We start from the raw sequence: 15,426 nt of genomic DNA on the forward strand, positions 1-15,426 counted from the left end.
TCCGTTCCCGGCAGGGTGGGGGCCGGGACAGGGAGGTCAGCCGGGGAACTGCGGCGCGGGTCGCCCTCCCAGCAAGGAGGGCCCGGCAGGGCTGCCGGGGCCCCTGCCGCGGGGTGCACGCGGGGATTCAAGCTGGTTGGCTGGAGTGGGGGGGCTGCATCCTAGGGATCCGGGCTCAGCTTCAGCGCGCTCAGGTGCGAGCTGGGGTGGAGGCGGGGAGAGGAGCGAGGCCAAGCCGCGCAAAGCCACCACCAGGCACCGTGTGCCCGCCCTCCAGCCGGGGCCCAGCAGGGCAGGCAGGGGGAAAATCCTCCCTTCGGGAAGGGAGGAGGAAGGCCAGAGAGAACCCTGCCCAGGAGGGACCCCACCCCCACCCCGAGCCAGCAGGGGAGGCGGAGCTCTCATTGCGCATGCGCTGGCCAAGCTGCCCGCCTGAGGCACCCTCCGAGAGGCCAGGCAGGTGGGCGTCCGGAGGGGGTGGGTGAGGGAGGTCCGGACCCGGGGGCTACCTCCTGGCGCCGGTCCGCGGCAGCAGCACCGGGGCACAGGCGATGCCTGCTAAGGACTCTGGGAAGTGAAGGTCGCGCTCCCACTCGTCCGTGTCGGTGTTGTAGACCTGCACGATGCCCGTGATGTTGTTCAGGTGCCAGTTGTAGCCGCCCACGATGAAGATCTTGCGCTCCAGCAGGCAGCAGCCGGCCTCTGACTGGCTGGCACGCATGGGGCTCACGCTGGTCCACTGGTCCGTCTCGGGCACGTAGTACTGGATGGCCAGCTCGTTGAAGCAACAGTCCACGTGGACCATGCGGCAGCCCAGGGCGTAGATGAGGCTGCCGGCGCCCACCGTGGTGTGCAGCACGCGCGGCTCGCTCATGGGCGCCTTGAACTCTCACTGGTCGGCCACGGGGTCGTAGCAGTGCTGCGCCTTCTTGTCCTCCACTGAGACGCTGTAGCCGCCGGAGATGTAGAGGCGGCCCCCCGCGGCTGCGGCGCCTGCGTGGCCCCAGGTGCGGCGCTTGAGCGAGCACGCGTAGCCCCACTCGTTGCGGCGCGGGCAGTACCTCCCGACCCAGGCCAGGCTGCCGGCGCAGTTGCGGCCGCCCGTGGCGTACACCATGCCGCATAGCAGGTTCAGCTGGAACTGGATGCGGCTCTCCTGCATGGCCTGCAGGCGCAGCCAGCGGTTGCGCTGCGGCTCGTAGAGGTAGCAGGCGTCCACGGTGCCCTCGCTGCTGCAGTACTGCAGGTGCTGGCCGCCGGCCACGTACACGAAGTTGTCGAGCACGACCACACACGTGTGGCTGCAGGCCAGCTCCATCTCTTTGAGCTCGCGGAAGTGGCGTGCACCGGGCCACCCCAGCTGGTACACCTTGCCGCTGACGGCGCTGTCGCTGTAGGTGTAGGGCGTGCTGCCGAAAGCCACGAGCGAGGGCACATTGGAGGGCACGGCCATGCGCGGCGACTGCATCTCGTGCTGCAGGAAGGGCAGCACCTGGTAGTTGAGGGCCTCGAGCAGGTAGTGGTGGCACAGCGCGTCCTCTACCATGATGTCCAGAGTTTGCACGCTGTCCACCAGCTCCGCCACCTGCATGAGCGGGAAGCGGATGTGGCGCAGCATGTGGCTGGTGCGCGGGGTTGTGCTGCAGCCAGCGCACGGCGTTGTGGAACAGGTCGACCTTGTTGCAGAAGACCAGGCTCTCGAGCGGTGGTGCAGGAAGTCGTCCTGCCGCGCGATCTGCAGGAAGTGGCGGAACGTGAAGGCGTCCACAGACTCGCACAGCGACGCCAGGCTGAAGGCCATGGCCATCTGGCCGATGTGCAGGCACGTCTCCACGCTCATGACCACCTTGATGAACTCCTTGCACAGCTCCACCATGGGCAGCATCTGCAGGAACACGGTGGCGCCCAGCACATCCTGCACACAGTCCAGGTCCAGCGTCACCTTGGTGCTGTAGGCAAAGTTGGTGATGTGGCGCAGGCCGCGGGCCAACACACCCTTAAGCTCGATGACGTCCTGGCTCACCTCCCGCATGCCGCCCGTGAACATGGCCCTGAAGCAGTCGCTGCAGGCCATCAGCACCACCTTGTGCGCGTGGAAAGCCTCTCTGTTGATGGTGAGGGCCACGTCCAGCAGCTGGCCCTGCGCGTGAAGGGCGGCCAGGCCCTGCAGGAGGCTGCTGCTGTGGCCCAGCGCCAAGAAGCTGCACTTAGGGGCCCTGTTCTTGTTGGCCATGCTGCGGGGAGAGCAGAGCGGGGCTCGCGACTGCCCTGGACCGTGCGAGCCGGCCACGCGTGGGGCTCCCTGGGCGGGAAGTGTCCAGAACAGGCAAGTCTAGGGAGCGAGGGGCTGCCAGGGGACTGGGGGCGGGGCTGCCAGGGGGTGGGGCTCCTTTGGGGGCTGGGGGGTGAGAGTATTCTGGAACCAGAGGTGATGGTGGCCGGACACCGTGACATACAGAACACCACTCCGCAGTACACTTTAAACATCGTCAGATCTATGTTAAGTGAATTGCATCTTAGAACCCTCCGCCAGGTCCCCCAGACACACCAGGCCCTCCCTTGGCCCCACCCCCACCCCTCAGCACCATTGCTGCTTCGTCCGTCAGCTCTGATAGAGGAATCAAAGAATGAGGAGCTGAGGAGGCCTGCGGGCCGCCCAGGGCCCCGGAACGCAGGAGGAGGGGCCCCAGCCCCTGCCCCACCGGCCCCCTGCACCCCGGCACTTGCTCTCCCTCTGCCCTGGTCCAGCACCTGCCCACAGACCTGGGCCAGGAACACGGGAAAGGCCCAAAGCCACACGGGGTGTTACAGCGCTGATGGTGCACAGGGCACACAGTAGGTCTTCACCCTACTTAGCTGCGCTCACACTGGCTGCTGCCCTGGAGGCTACCGGGAATGCATGGGCACAGGGGTGGTAGGGCAGGGCATGGCCTTGCCTATGCCAGGGTCCCGGAGGTGGGGCGTGGAGTGCAGGCCGCAGCCCGGGCCGGGTGGGGAGCCCCAGAGGAGGTTGTCTGGGCTGGTGCCACGCGTGTCGGAGGCCAGGGAGGGTGGGCACACAGCCCTCCTGGAGGTCAAGGAGCAGAGGAAAGAAAGGGGTCCCAGCAGATGCCGAGACCCCCCCCCCTTCCAGGAGCCAGGAGCCTCCTCCAGGTCTCCCACATGGGTGCAGGGACCCAAGCACTTGGGCCATCCTCCACTGCCCTCCCGGGCCACAGCAGAGAGCTGGATTGGAAGTGGAGCAGCTGGGACAGGAACTGGAGCCCATATGGGATGCCGGCACTGCGGGCCAGGGTGTTAACCCGCTGAGCCACAGGGCGGCCCCTTGGTCCTGTCTCACAAACGCCTCACCTCCTCACCAGCACAAAGCTGCGTCCTGAACACTCTGGGAGGCAGCAGCGACACTCAAGCACCTGGGCCCCGGATGGAGCTCCCGGCTCCCGGCCTCCGCCTGGCCCAGCCCTGGCTGCTGTGGGCATCTGGAGAGTGACCTGGCAGAAGGGAGCTCACTCCTCTCCTCTGCCTTTAAATAAACTAAAAATGAGATGAACTCCTTTGAAAAATATACAGGAACTCCCAGCAGGGTGCAGACATGACCCCTGCACCCTCCTGGGGCAGAAAGGACAGGAGTGGGGGCCCCAGGGCATGTTCGGCCCGGGACAGCTGGTGCAATCCTCCAGCCCAGCCCAGACACACAGGGCCGGTGGGAGCCCAGGGCCACTCCAGCCACCAGGTCTCAGCTGCAGAACTGGGGCGGGACAGGGCGGGACCGGGCCCCTGGGTGAGGACCGAGTGCACTGCGCACAGAAAGCCCAGCCTCGACCCCGTGCCCCTGGCCATGACAGTCGGGGCCCGAGAGCTGAGCTGCTCCAAGTAGGGTCAGGATTCCCTGGGCCCCAGCAATGCCCCCGGCGCCCCTACAGCCGCTTTCCTGTCTTAAGGTGTGCCAGCTAACATTCCCATTCATGAAACCTGCAGCTGGTTCTTTCCGAAATCAAATCCTGCACCCCCATCCACTGCAGCCTAGAGCTCTAACCATTACCACCAGAAAATCATACTAGGAACCGACGAAAGTTGAGGAGGTGGGCCAGTGTCCCACTGTCAAGTTGTTCAGATCTACCTGCATTTTCCATTTGGCCAACAGAAACAGATTCCACCCCCTACCCCCCAAAAATCACAGATCATCTGCCGAGTAGAAGCTTCAGATGTGAATATTGCAACACAGAGAGCTTTAAAGGGATAAAATGTCAAGGCCACACAAAAGTTTTATCTCCCATCCATAAACCAAACTATCCTGAAGCTGCCTGGATGTGCCCTGAGCCACATCCAAAGAATATCTCCTTGGCAAACCATTCTTGAGAAAAAAGAAAAATCTTAATGTTAAACATAATTTAGTCTTCTCTTTTTTTTGGGTGGGGAGGTTAAGGGTGAGGAAGGGAGAGGTATGAAAACTAACATTTGAAGTATTCTACTCTGAAAGAACCAAAAAAATCATAAACCATCCAGGTCTCCCCCATGGATGACAGGGTGTCCCATGGGGACAGGGTGACAGGGTATCTTCAAGCCATCACCCGCTGCCTCCCAGGGAACACATTAGCAGACATTGGGTGCACAGACAAGACTCAGACCCAGGCATTTCAATGTGGGCTGCAAGTATCCCAAGAGGTGACTTGAATGCTGTGCCAAAGCCCAGCCCAGTAAGAGGGTTTCTTAACCAACAGCAGGTAAGGCAGAGAGGAAAGGATGCCCTGCTGAGGGTAGAGAGGTGCACCATGGTGTGCCACAGCCATACGATGCACTCTGTCTTGGGCTACCGAGGAAGTGGAAGTAGAGGAAATACTAAACAGCACATGGGCCTTCTGAATTTGAATGTTCTAACAAAAGATGGGGGACTTCCTGCTAGGCTGGGGAACATCTCTGTAGGCTTTGCTGCTGGCCAAAATGTATACCCAATTGTCACGAAAGATCACAGCAGCAGAAGAGGGCAAGAACTGTGATTTGGCTGCCATCCACACGGTTCCACCATGAGTTCAAGGCTGGGGTAGAATATAAATGCAGGCTAAAGGAGGGGCTGTAACCCACTGGGGGAAAGACGGCTTTGTTTCTGTTGAGAGGCAATGAGCCTGACGAATATAGCATGGAGGTTGTCTGGGGGGGAGGGGGCGGGCAAACGGCCATGGGAACCAGGGAACAAACTGTCCTCAGTTTCAATGTTTTAATAGCTTTCGCATTGGAAACTTGGCTTCTGAGCCACCACGGGACAGGGCAATGCTTCATCATGCATCAGAAAGTTCATTTTCCAACAGGAAGTAAGTATTCCTCTGGCCTGCAAAGTGTTCGCCACTGGAGTGTGCAGCAAGGATCCATGCTGAGGGTGAGATTTATAATTGACCTGGAGGAGTGAGCACTCTGTGAAACCGCCGGCTAATGGGCTCCAATGATGGCAGGTATGTGCCATTTGGTTTAGGGGAAGATAAATGAGATGATCGTTCTAGGAGAACCTCTGAGTCATCAGTCACTTCCCAGGAAAAGGACTGAAGACTCACTGCAGATTTTCTTCTCACGACGGACTCTACACAATGCTCAACAGCCCATTATAACAGCCTACAAGCAGCCCAGGGGCCCTCTTTTCTTTAATAGATCAAGAATATATTTAGGGTCCTGAATACAATCTAATTTGAATAGTGGCCCTGAGAGAGATACTACCTGGGCACAATTATGTCCAGAAATGGATTCTAGAAACATAGGCAGCATTTGTGCATGGTCAAATGATTTTCATGAGTGCGGCCAGTGTACTTTAAAGGCATGTTTCTTTTGAAAGTGCCTTTTACAAAACACTGTGTATGCTGTCCTGACCCCTCTACAAAACCAGAGCCTACACTTGGGACATGTTGAATCCCATCACCCTCAAACATCATCTTGGGAGTAGCATTAACCAGCTATGTGACCCATGAGAAATGAACGTCTCTGAACAGCAATTTCCTCTTCTCTGAAACAGAAGTATCTACTAAGTACACCTAACACCTCACAAGGCAGCTGAGAGACTTCAACAACCTAAGTAAGTAACACAGCACCTGGCACTTAAAGAGTCATCAATGAAAAACTAAAACACGCTAATCCCGCACTCCGCATGGCAAGGCCTGGAACCTGCAGCCAAAGCCTTCCCAGCCAGCCCCAGTCAGGGCCTCCTCTGCCACTCACAACAGGAGAGCCAGAGAGCACTGCTGCCCAGGGCATACCACACGACTCAGCCCGCTCGGAGGCAGCTCCCAAGTCCCCTGATTCTAGCACCCAGGCCAGCCAGAGTACAGCAAAGTCCAAAGTCACCTTCTTCCATACTTGTTGACTCAAAGAACCTAAGGAAATACCCCAGGATATTAAAAGTCTTACCTCTTTGCTCCAAATGAGCTTCCATCCCAAACTCTGCTAGGAAACACTGTTATAACCTGTTTTACCTGTCCACAGCTGAGTGTGGGTTTTTAGTTTTCCCTGTTTAGAAGTGGGGGGAGATTTTGTGCAGGGATGAGGGTGGAGCTGCAGTGGACAAATCACAGTCTGACAGCACAGGTGGCAGGAACTACTATCAGTCCAGTTTTCTTTTTTAGTTTTATGAAATTAGAAAATAAAATCCAGTTTACCTGACCCTGAAGTAACTATAAATTGCTGTAATCCCAAATAGACTTCTAAATTGTCGTGAAGAACTGGGAACTGAAAACAGAAAAAAATTTTTTTAAATACTCATAAATACAAGTTTTAAGAGCATTCTAATATTAAAACATCACAAGTACTTATGGGAGACAGGAGCAATTTTCCTGTAACTTTCTATTCAGCCAGGAGCAGCATGCTCCCCTTAGGTGCCCCTGCCCCAACAATTTCTTAACAAGATTTACTTATTTGAAAAGCAGAGCCACTGGTGCGGGGGGTAGGGGGTTGGATAAACAGTGCTTCCTTCTGCAGGTTGAATCCCCAAATGGCTACACCTGCTAGGACTGGGCCAGGCCAAATCCAGGACCCTGGAACTCCACACATCTCCCACATGGGTGGCAGAGGCCCAAGCACTTGGGCTGTCCTCCTTTGCTTTCCCAGGTGCACTAGCAGGGAGCTGGATCACAAGTGGAGCAGCCAGGACTCAAACTCATGCTCTAGTATGGGATGCTGGCACCCCAAGCTGTACTTCACCAGCTGCACCACAAAACCAGCCCCATTTTCTACAATTAAAACCACCAATTAACATATAGAATAAAAAACAACAATATATCAGTTCAACACTTTTTTATTCAAAAAGGCAGAGAAACAGAGATCTGTATCATCTGCTGCTTTACTCTCCTAAAATGATGAACTAGGCAAAATGATGAACTAGGCAAAACCCAGGGCCCAGAAATTCCATACACATCTCCCAGGTGGATGGGCAGGGGTCAAGCAGTTAGGCTACAATCTGCAACCTCCCAGGGTGTGCACTAGCAGGAAGCTGGGATGGAAAGCAGAGCTGGGACTTGAACCCAGGCACTCTGATCTGGGTGAACCAAGCAGCAGTTTAACCACTGTAACAAACACCTGGCTCTTTTTCTTTTCTTTTTCTTTTTCTTTTCTCTCCTCTCCTCTCCTCTCCCCTCCCCTCCTCTCCTTTTTTTTCCTCCCTCCCTTCCTCCCTTCCTTCCTTTTTTAAGCAAAGGATGTTGGGTATTGACTATAACATTCCCACCAGGGGACATCAGGCCCCCAAATGACCTATACCTTCTAAGACTCTGAGACAAGACCATATCTATCTACAAATAAATCCAAGACCCCATGCTTGAAAGAAATCTGAGACATGACTTATTAAAGTGCATGGCAAAGTGAAAAAAATGGGCTAAAGCATTTGGAAGTCCATTTGCTCATGTAGCAGATAGGACTGTGTAAGCTCAATCTTTCTAAGGCCGCTACACTCACCACACTAAGATTAAAAAAAAAATGACAGGCCCCTACTGAGGGCAGATGGCACAGTAAAATGACATTCCACTATTCAGAACCCAAGACACACCTAGATTGTTCAGCACCAAAGCTGACCCCCAAAAGCAATCTCGCCTTTGAGGAAGAAATGAATTAAATAAAATCTCTCCCAATAATAAGCACCATTTAGAGAATGACAGATGATTCCAGCACATAAATACAGGAAGAGAAAGCCAGCAACTTGCCAAGAGAGAGCTCTGAAGAGGTGAGCGTTGTAGCAATCTAACTTTTCTTTTTTGACAGGCAGAGTTAGTGAGAGAGAGAGACAGAGAGAAAGGTCTTCCTTCTGTTGGTTCACCCCCAAATGGCCACCACAGCCGGCGCTCTGTGTCAATCTGAAGCCGGGAGCCAGGTGCTTCCTCCTGGTCTCCCATGTGGATGCAAGGCCCAAGCACTTGGGCCATCCCCCACTGCCCTCCCAGGCCACAGCAGAGAGCTGGACTGGAAGAGGATCAACTGGGACAGAACCGGTGCCCCAACCGGGACTAGAACCTGGAGTGCCGGCGTTGCAGGTGGAGGATTAGCCTATTGAGCCGCGATGCTGGCTGCAATCTAACTTTTATAAATAACATCTCTTTTGCATGTCTGGCCACCTCTGAGCTATTGAGGAAGGTGTTAGGCATTAAGGCATTGCAAAAATTCCTGTTACAGCAAGACTAAATAGAGCTCCCAAAAGTTGACTTATTGTGTATAGATGTTAGTATTTGTTAAGTTTGAGAGTCAATTATGGTAATTATTTTTCTCTGTCCAAAAAAAATATAGATACTACATAGACATAGAGTGAGGGAGAGGGTGAGGGAGGTATACAGGTGAGTGCAACAGCCATGCCACATGAGCAAGCGAATAACCAGACTCTCCATTCTGCTTCCAAGGTGAGTTACCAGTGTGGAGAAGGCATGCGTGGGAAGGAGCTCCATCGCTTTGGCCACCACCTCCAAGCTCTGGCGCAAGTACCACTGCCACTCTGCTGCTGAGGGGACACACAAAGTCATCAGCTTTCCCAAAGAGGCAGAACCTAGTCACTTTCCCTGCCAATCTCTCTGCTGCCTCAAGTCCACTCTCCCACATCACATTCTGAAGGAATGTAAACTGACAGAACCAGGTTATTTGGTACCATAAAAAAACAAGCCTGTAGTGCCAGCACCCCATATGGGAGCCGGTTCAAGTCCTGGATGCTCCACTTCCTATCCAGCTCTCTGCTGTGGCCTGGGAAAGCAGCAGCAGAAGGCCCAAGTCCTTGAGCCCCTGCACTTGCATGTGAGACCCGGAAGAAGCTCCTGGTTCCTGGCTTCGGATCAGTGCAGCTACAACCATTTTGGCCAATTAGGGAGTGAATCAGTGGATGGAAGACCTCTCTCTCTGCCTCTCATTCTCTCTCTGTGTAACTCTAACTTTCAAGTAAAATAAATAAATCTTTAAAAAAAAGAAATCAATCAAAAGACTAAACACTGTTCTACTGTATGAATCCAATTATACAGACACGTAAGAAAAGGCAAATCTCTTAAGAAAAGTTTAAATCACCAGTTGTCTGTGTTGGTGGAGAATGAGGAATCTCATAAAATATTTTTTCATCAATGCAAATATGCTGACTTTATTCTGTGGTGATCACATAACTCTCCAAAGCATGTAATAAACATTAAAACACGTGACATTTACAGCTGGGCAGATACTCCTGGGTACACCATTTCTGAGAGGAGCCTGAAAACTGCAAATTTATTGTGGATGAGTATAGTTATTTTTAAATTTGATTACTCTTTATTGTCCTTGCAAATATTCTTCCTTTGTAACTCTACTGTGTTTTTGTGGAACATTAAGCCTTTAAGTATAAGATAAATTTAAAATATGTATCTTCAAAATAAAATAATATCAAATTTAAGAAAAAAATTCATTACTTTTTAAGATTTTTGGAGTGTATGTTAAGAATTGTGTATACATCAGCCAGCGCCGCAGCTCAATAGGCTAATCCTCCACCTGTGGTGCTGGCACACTGGGTTCTAGTCCTGATTGGGGTGCCGGATTCTGTCCCGGTTGCTCCTCTTGCAGTCCAGCTCTCTGCTGTGGCCAGGGAGTGCAGTGGAGGATGGCCCAAGTCCTTGGGCCCTGCACCCGCATGGGAGACCAGGAGAAGCACTTGGCTCCTGGCTTCGGATCAGCGCAGTGCGCCGCCAGTAGCGCGCCAGCCGCAGCGGCCATTGGGGGGTGACCTAACAGAAAAGGAAGGCCTTTCTCTCTGTCTCTCTGTCTCACTGTCCACTCTGCCTGTCAAAAAAAAAAAAAGAATTGTGTACACATCAACTTGTCTGTGTATTGATTCTCTACACCAGTAAAATCTCAATTTTTAAAAAACAGTCTATCACTTGGTTTCACATTTTTGTATTGCTCTAATTCCATTTTTCTTAACTGAAGGGAACAATCTAAAATAAATTTTTACCACCAACTTAAAATAAACCACGGTAGCCTTTCCACTCGGCTTGGTAAGACCAATTACTTCCAGATTATGTTTGTCTCGATATTAATGAAATGTTTCTAAATAGTGCAATATTAGTTGTGATATTAAACATTTTAACACCCCTTAACTTTTATACACCAAATAAAATGTTGATATTTTCATTTTTATTAGCATCTGTAATATTTATGGGCTTCAGCGTGACATTTCAATACACATATACAAATTGAACTGATCAAATACACATTTATCTTGTGACTCTATTTTATGGTTCAAACCCTGAGCTCCTTTCTTCCATTTTCTCATAAAATACATAATGGATTACTGTGAACAATAGTCACCCAATCATATTGTGTGACACCAGGGAATCTAATTGATCTAACTGATAGGGCACCAATTGTCCATAATATTTTCCCATAGTTTCAGAGTTTTATGTCTCTCAAAGGTGAAATATATATATAGAAAGAGAGAGTGAGTTGAGTGGAAGGGGGAGAGAACCAGAGCCACAAAGAGATACCCAAACACCCAGTAGTCCATTCCCCACATACCAACAACACCTAGGGCTGACCTGAGCCAGGAAGAAGCTGGATTCAATACTGGTCTCCAATGTGGTAGCAGGAAACCAACTACTTAAGCCATCAGCTTCTGCTGCTGCTGTATCAAACATTATAATTGCAAGATTGGAAAAATAACCCAAGTGTCTGTTGACAGATGCTTAAGAAACATGTGATTAACACAGAGTGGCACCCTTTCCAAATCTTAAAAAGAAATGAAATCCTGATATTAATTACAACATGGAACCAAAAGTGTGGAACTGGAAGATATTTCACTGGGTGAAATAAGACACAAAACAAGAACTACTACACAAACACACTTATATGTGGAATGCATTGAAGTCAAACAAACTGGACTGAGGAGAGGAGGACGGTGTTTGTCGTGGGCTGGGAGCAAGGAAATGAGGAGATGTTAGTCAAACAATACATATCTACCGTTATGAGATAAAGTTTAGAACATCTAATATATACAGTACAGAAACCACAGTTGAAATACTATATTGTATACGTGGGATCTGCTAAGAACAGTAGTCTTTTAAAAACACCAGGAAAGTGATAGATTAATTAGCTTTATTATGCTTATCCTTTTATAGTGTATTATAAGTGCAAGGAGACTCCAAAAAGTGTAGAAATGCAATGAAGGTAATGTGAAATTTCAGTGAATTTTTAAGTAACTTCATATCAAAACACACACTGCGATATAATAATACACAATTTATGTTAGTTATACTGCAATAAGCCTGGAAAATAAAACAAGCATAGATATCCCTCTTTGGAGATGATATGATTCTTTATTTAGTGGATCCAAAGAACTCTTCTAAGAGACTATTGGAACTCATAGAAGAGTTTGGAAAAGTAGCAGGATATAAAATCAATGCACAAAAATCAACAGCCTTTGTATACACAGGCAATGCCACAGCTGAGAAAGAACTGCTAAGATCAATCCCATTCACAATAGCTACAAAAATAATCAAATACCTTGGAATAAACTTAACCAAGGACGTTAAGGATCTCTATGATGAGAATTACAAAATTTTAAAGAAAGAAATAGAAGAGGATACCAAAAAATGGAAAAAATCTTCCATGCTCACGGATTGGAAGAATCAATATCATCAAAATGTCTATTCTCCCAAAAGCAGTTTATAGATTCAATGTGATACCAATCAAAATACCAAAGACATTCTTCTCAGATGTGGAAAAAATGATGCTGAAATTCATATGGAGACACAGGAGACCTCGAATAGCTAAAGCAATCTTGTACAACAAAAACAAAGCTGGAGGCATCACAATACCAGATTTCAGGACATACTACAGGGCAGTTGTAATCAAAACAGCATGGTACTGGTACAGAAACAGATGGATAGACCAATGGAACAGAATAGAAACACCAGAAATCAATCCAAACATCTACAGCCAACTTATATTTGATCAAGGTTCCAAAAGCAATCCCTGGAGTAAGGACAGTCTATTAAATAAATAGGAAAATTGGATTTCCATGTGCAGAAGCACGAAGCAAGACCCCTACCTTTCACCTTACACAAAAATCCTATCCTTAAAATATAAATCAAAATTAAAGAAATTAGGTTTATGTTTTGGGGACCTGAGTGTTTTCATGGGAAGAAATAATTTTTTAAAAATTCATAAACTTGGCCGGCACTGCAGCACAAAGGCTAATCCTCCACCTGTGGCGCCAGCACACCAGGTTCTAGTCCAGGTCGGGGCGCTGGATTCTGTCCCGGTTGCCCCTCTTCCAGTCCAGCTCTAAGCTATGGCCTGGGAATGCAGTGGAGGATGGACCAAGTCCTTGGGCCCTGCACCCGCATGGGAGATCAGGAGAAGCACCTGGCTCCCGTCTTCAGATCAGATAGGTGCACTGGCCACAGTGGCCATTGGAGGAAAAAGGAAGACCTTTCTCTCTCTCTCTCTCTCACTGTCCACTCTGCCTGTCAAAAATAATAAAAATTTTTAAAAATTCATAAACTTCACTAACCTAAAATTTCAAAAGTTTTGTATCCTGAAAGTTTAGACAGTGGGGCCGGCGCCGTGGCTCACTAGGCTAATCCTCCGCCTTGTGGCACTGGCACACTGGGTTCTAGTCCCGGTCGGGGCGCCGGATTCTGTCCTGGTTGCCCCTCTTCCAGGCCAGCTCTCTGCTGTGGCCAGGGAGTGCAGTGGAGGATGGCCCAAGTCCTTCGGCCCTGCACCCCACGGGAGACCAGGAGAAGTACCTGGCTCCTGCCATCGGATCAGCGTGGTGCGCTGGCTGCAGTACGCTGGCCGCGGCGGCCATTGGAGGGTGAACCAACAGCAAAGGAAGGCGTTTCTCTCTGTCTCTCTGTCTCACTGTCCACTCTGCCTGTCAAAAAAAAAAAATTAGACAGTGGGAAGCCTGTTTAGAGAATGTGTAAGACAATATCCAAGTAACAAATTACATGGTTACCCTGCCCTGATCAAACTCACTGCTCAGAAATAGAAAATGAAAGGATGTGCATTTGATGGAAACCGGGAAATGAAAATGGAAATGAGATTATAAACTAGTACATGCTATACTGCCATCACCATGCGTACACTCCATTGTGCATATACATAGTATATTGTAGGTAAGTGCAGAATTCGCTCATTTACACTATGGAACTGAAAATGCAGGGCCTGCTTCATGAGTATGTGACCAGTCCAGTTGTTCCTGTTCTAAACTCAGGAGAGCAGCCTCATGGTTGAGGATTAACACCCTGTTTGCTGTTGACATTCTTAGCAAATTAACTAGAATTTGTGTCTTTTAAGTAAAGTCAAACAGGATGGTGGGGTAAGTGCTTGGAACCAAGGCTCAGGGATAGTGGGATCTTGCCCAGCTTCACTGGGACAGGCTGTGGCCACTGTGCTCAGTATCCTGGTCCAGAAAAGCCTTCCCTTTCCCAAGCTTGTCTGGTGACCACTGTGGCCTTTGGCTCAAAATGATAGCTGGGTGTGAGCACACGTTTGGAGAATACATGTTGGGGGGGACACCATGGAAGTTTCTCACCTAAGCTCAATCTGAATTCCTAGGGTTTCCATATTTAAATGCTTAAAAAGTTTTAAACAAGCCAACATGCCATACTACACTTTCATCAGTGGACAGATCAACCAAAGAAACAACAGAGCTAATCTACATTACTGACCAACCAAATGGACCTAAATGATGCTGACAGAACATGTCATCTCAAAGCTGAAGAACCCACATTTTTTTTTATCAGTGCATGAAACTTTCTCTAGGATAGACCAAACCATAGGCCATAAAACAATCTCATAAATCAGAGATGAAAATTGAGATGTTATCCTGGGGCTCACTCTCAGGACTAGACACAGTTGACCTGTGTGACTACTCTGTATTTGATGTTCACAACTATTATTAATTTCTGCTTATGAAATGGCTTTTCTCATGTTCTCCGAGTGCCTTGTTGGGCCCTGGCTACTCTCACCCATGGTGGGAACTGCACCTTTATTTAGTACTTGGAGGCCAGGAGTGCTGAGCCCGGCAGTCTCCCACTCTGATATAATCAGAAAATAATTGTGTAACATCTTGACCTTGTGTAACATCTTGACCTTGTAGCTGTCAGGAATTACCACAAGCATTCATATGCCAACAAATTGGAAGAATCTAGAAAAACGGATAAAGTTCTGGACACTTAAAATTTACCAAATTTGAGTCATAAATATATAGAAAACTTAAATGACCCAGTAACCAAGACAGAGATTCAATCAGTAATAATGACCCTCCCAACAAAAAAAGCCAACAAAGAAAAGATGACTGCACTGTTGAATTCTACCAGAAAGAACTAATCCCCATATTTATTTAACTACTTCAAACAACTGCAATGGAGGGAATCCTCTCAAACTTCTTCTATGAGGTCAGCATCACATTAATTCCAAAATCAGAAAATGATGCAACAAAGAACCACAGACCAATATCCCTGATGAACACAGATACAAAAATCCTCAGCAAAATCCTAGCTAACTGAATCCAAGAACACATCCGAAAGAGCATTCACCCCGACCAAATGGGATTTATTCCTGGTATGCAGGGATCACTCAACATATGCAAATAATGAAATGTATATCACATTAACAAATTGAAGAATAAAAATCATATGATTATCACAATAGATGCAAAGCAAGCATTTGATAAAATACAGCATCCTTTCATGATTAAAAATACGAAAGCAAATTGGATATACAAAAAATATAATTCAGCACAATCGAGGCAATATAAGACAAACCCACATTCAGCATCATATTGAATGGGGAAAAGCTGGAAGCATTTCCAATAAGATTCAATATAGTTTGGAAGCTTCAGCCAGAAACATTAGGCAAAAAAAAAAAAAAAAGAAATCAAAGGGATACAAATTAGAAAGGGGGAAATCAAATTATTCCTGCAGATGATATGATCCTATATATAGGAGA

At 49.0% G+C, this 15,426-nt stretch overlaps 1 protein-coding gene and 1 pseudogene across 1 annotated transcript in view; one reads left to right on the forward strand and one right to left on the reverse strand.

Annotated features, from left to right (window-relative positions):
* The window catches only part of LOC138847136 (ankyrin repeat domain-containing protein 26-like), a 271,305-nt gene that overhangs the window by 119,680 nt on the left and 136,199 nt on the right, over positions 1-15,426 (forward strand). The window lies entirely within an intron of this gene.
* Positions 137-2,339, reverse strand: LOC138846920 (kelch-like protein 26 pseudogene; annotated as a pseudogene).

Source organism: Oryctolagus cuniculus, chromosome 19 (assembly GCF_964237555.1).
Source record: "Oryctolagus cuniculus chromosome 19, mOryCun1.1, whole genome shotgun sequence".
Classification (NCBI taxonomy): domain Eukaryota; kingdom Metazoa; phylum Chordata; class Mammalia; order Lagomorpha; family Leporidae; genus Oryctolagus; species Oryctolagus cuniculus.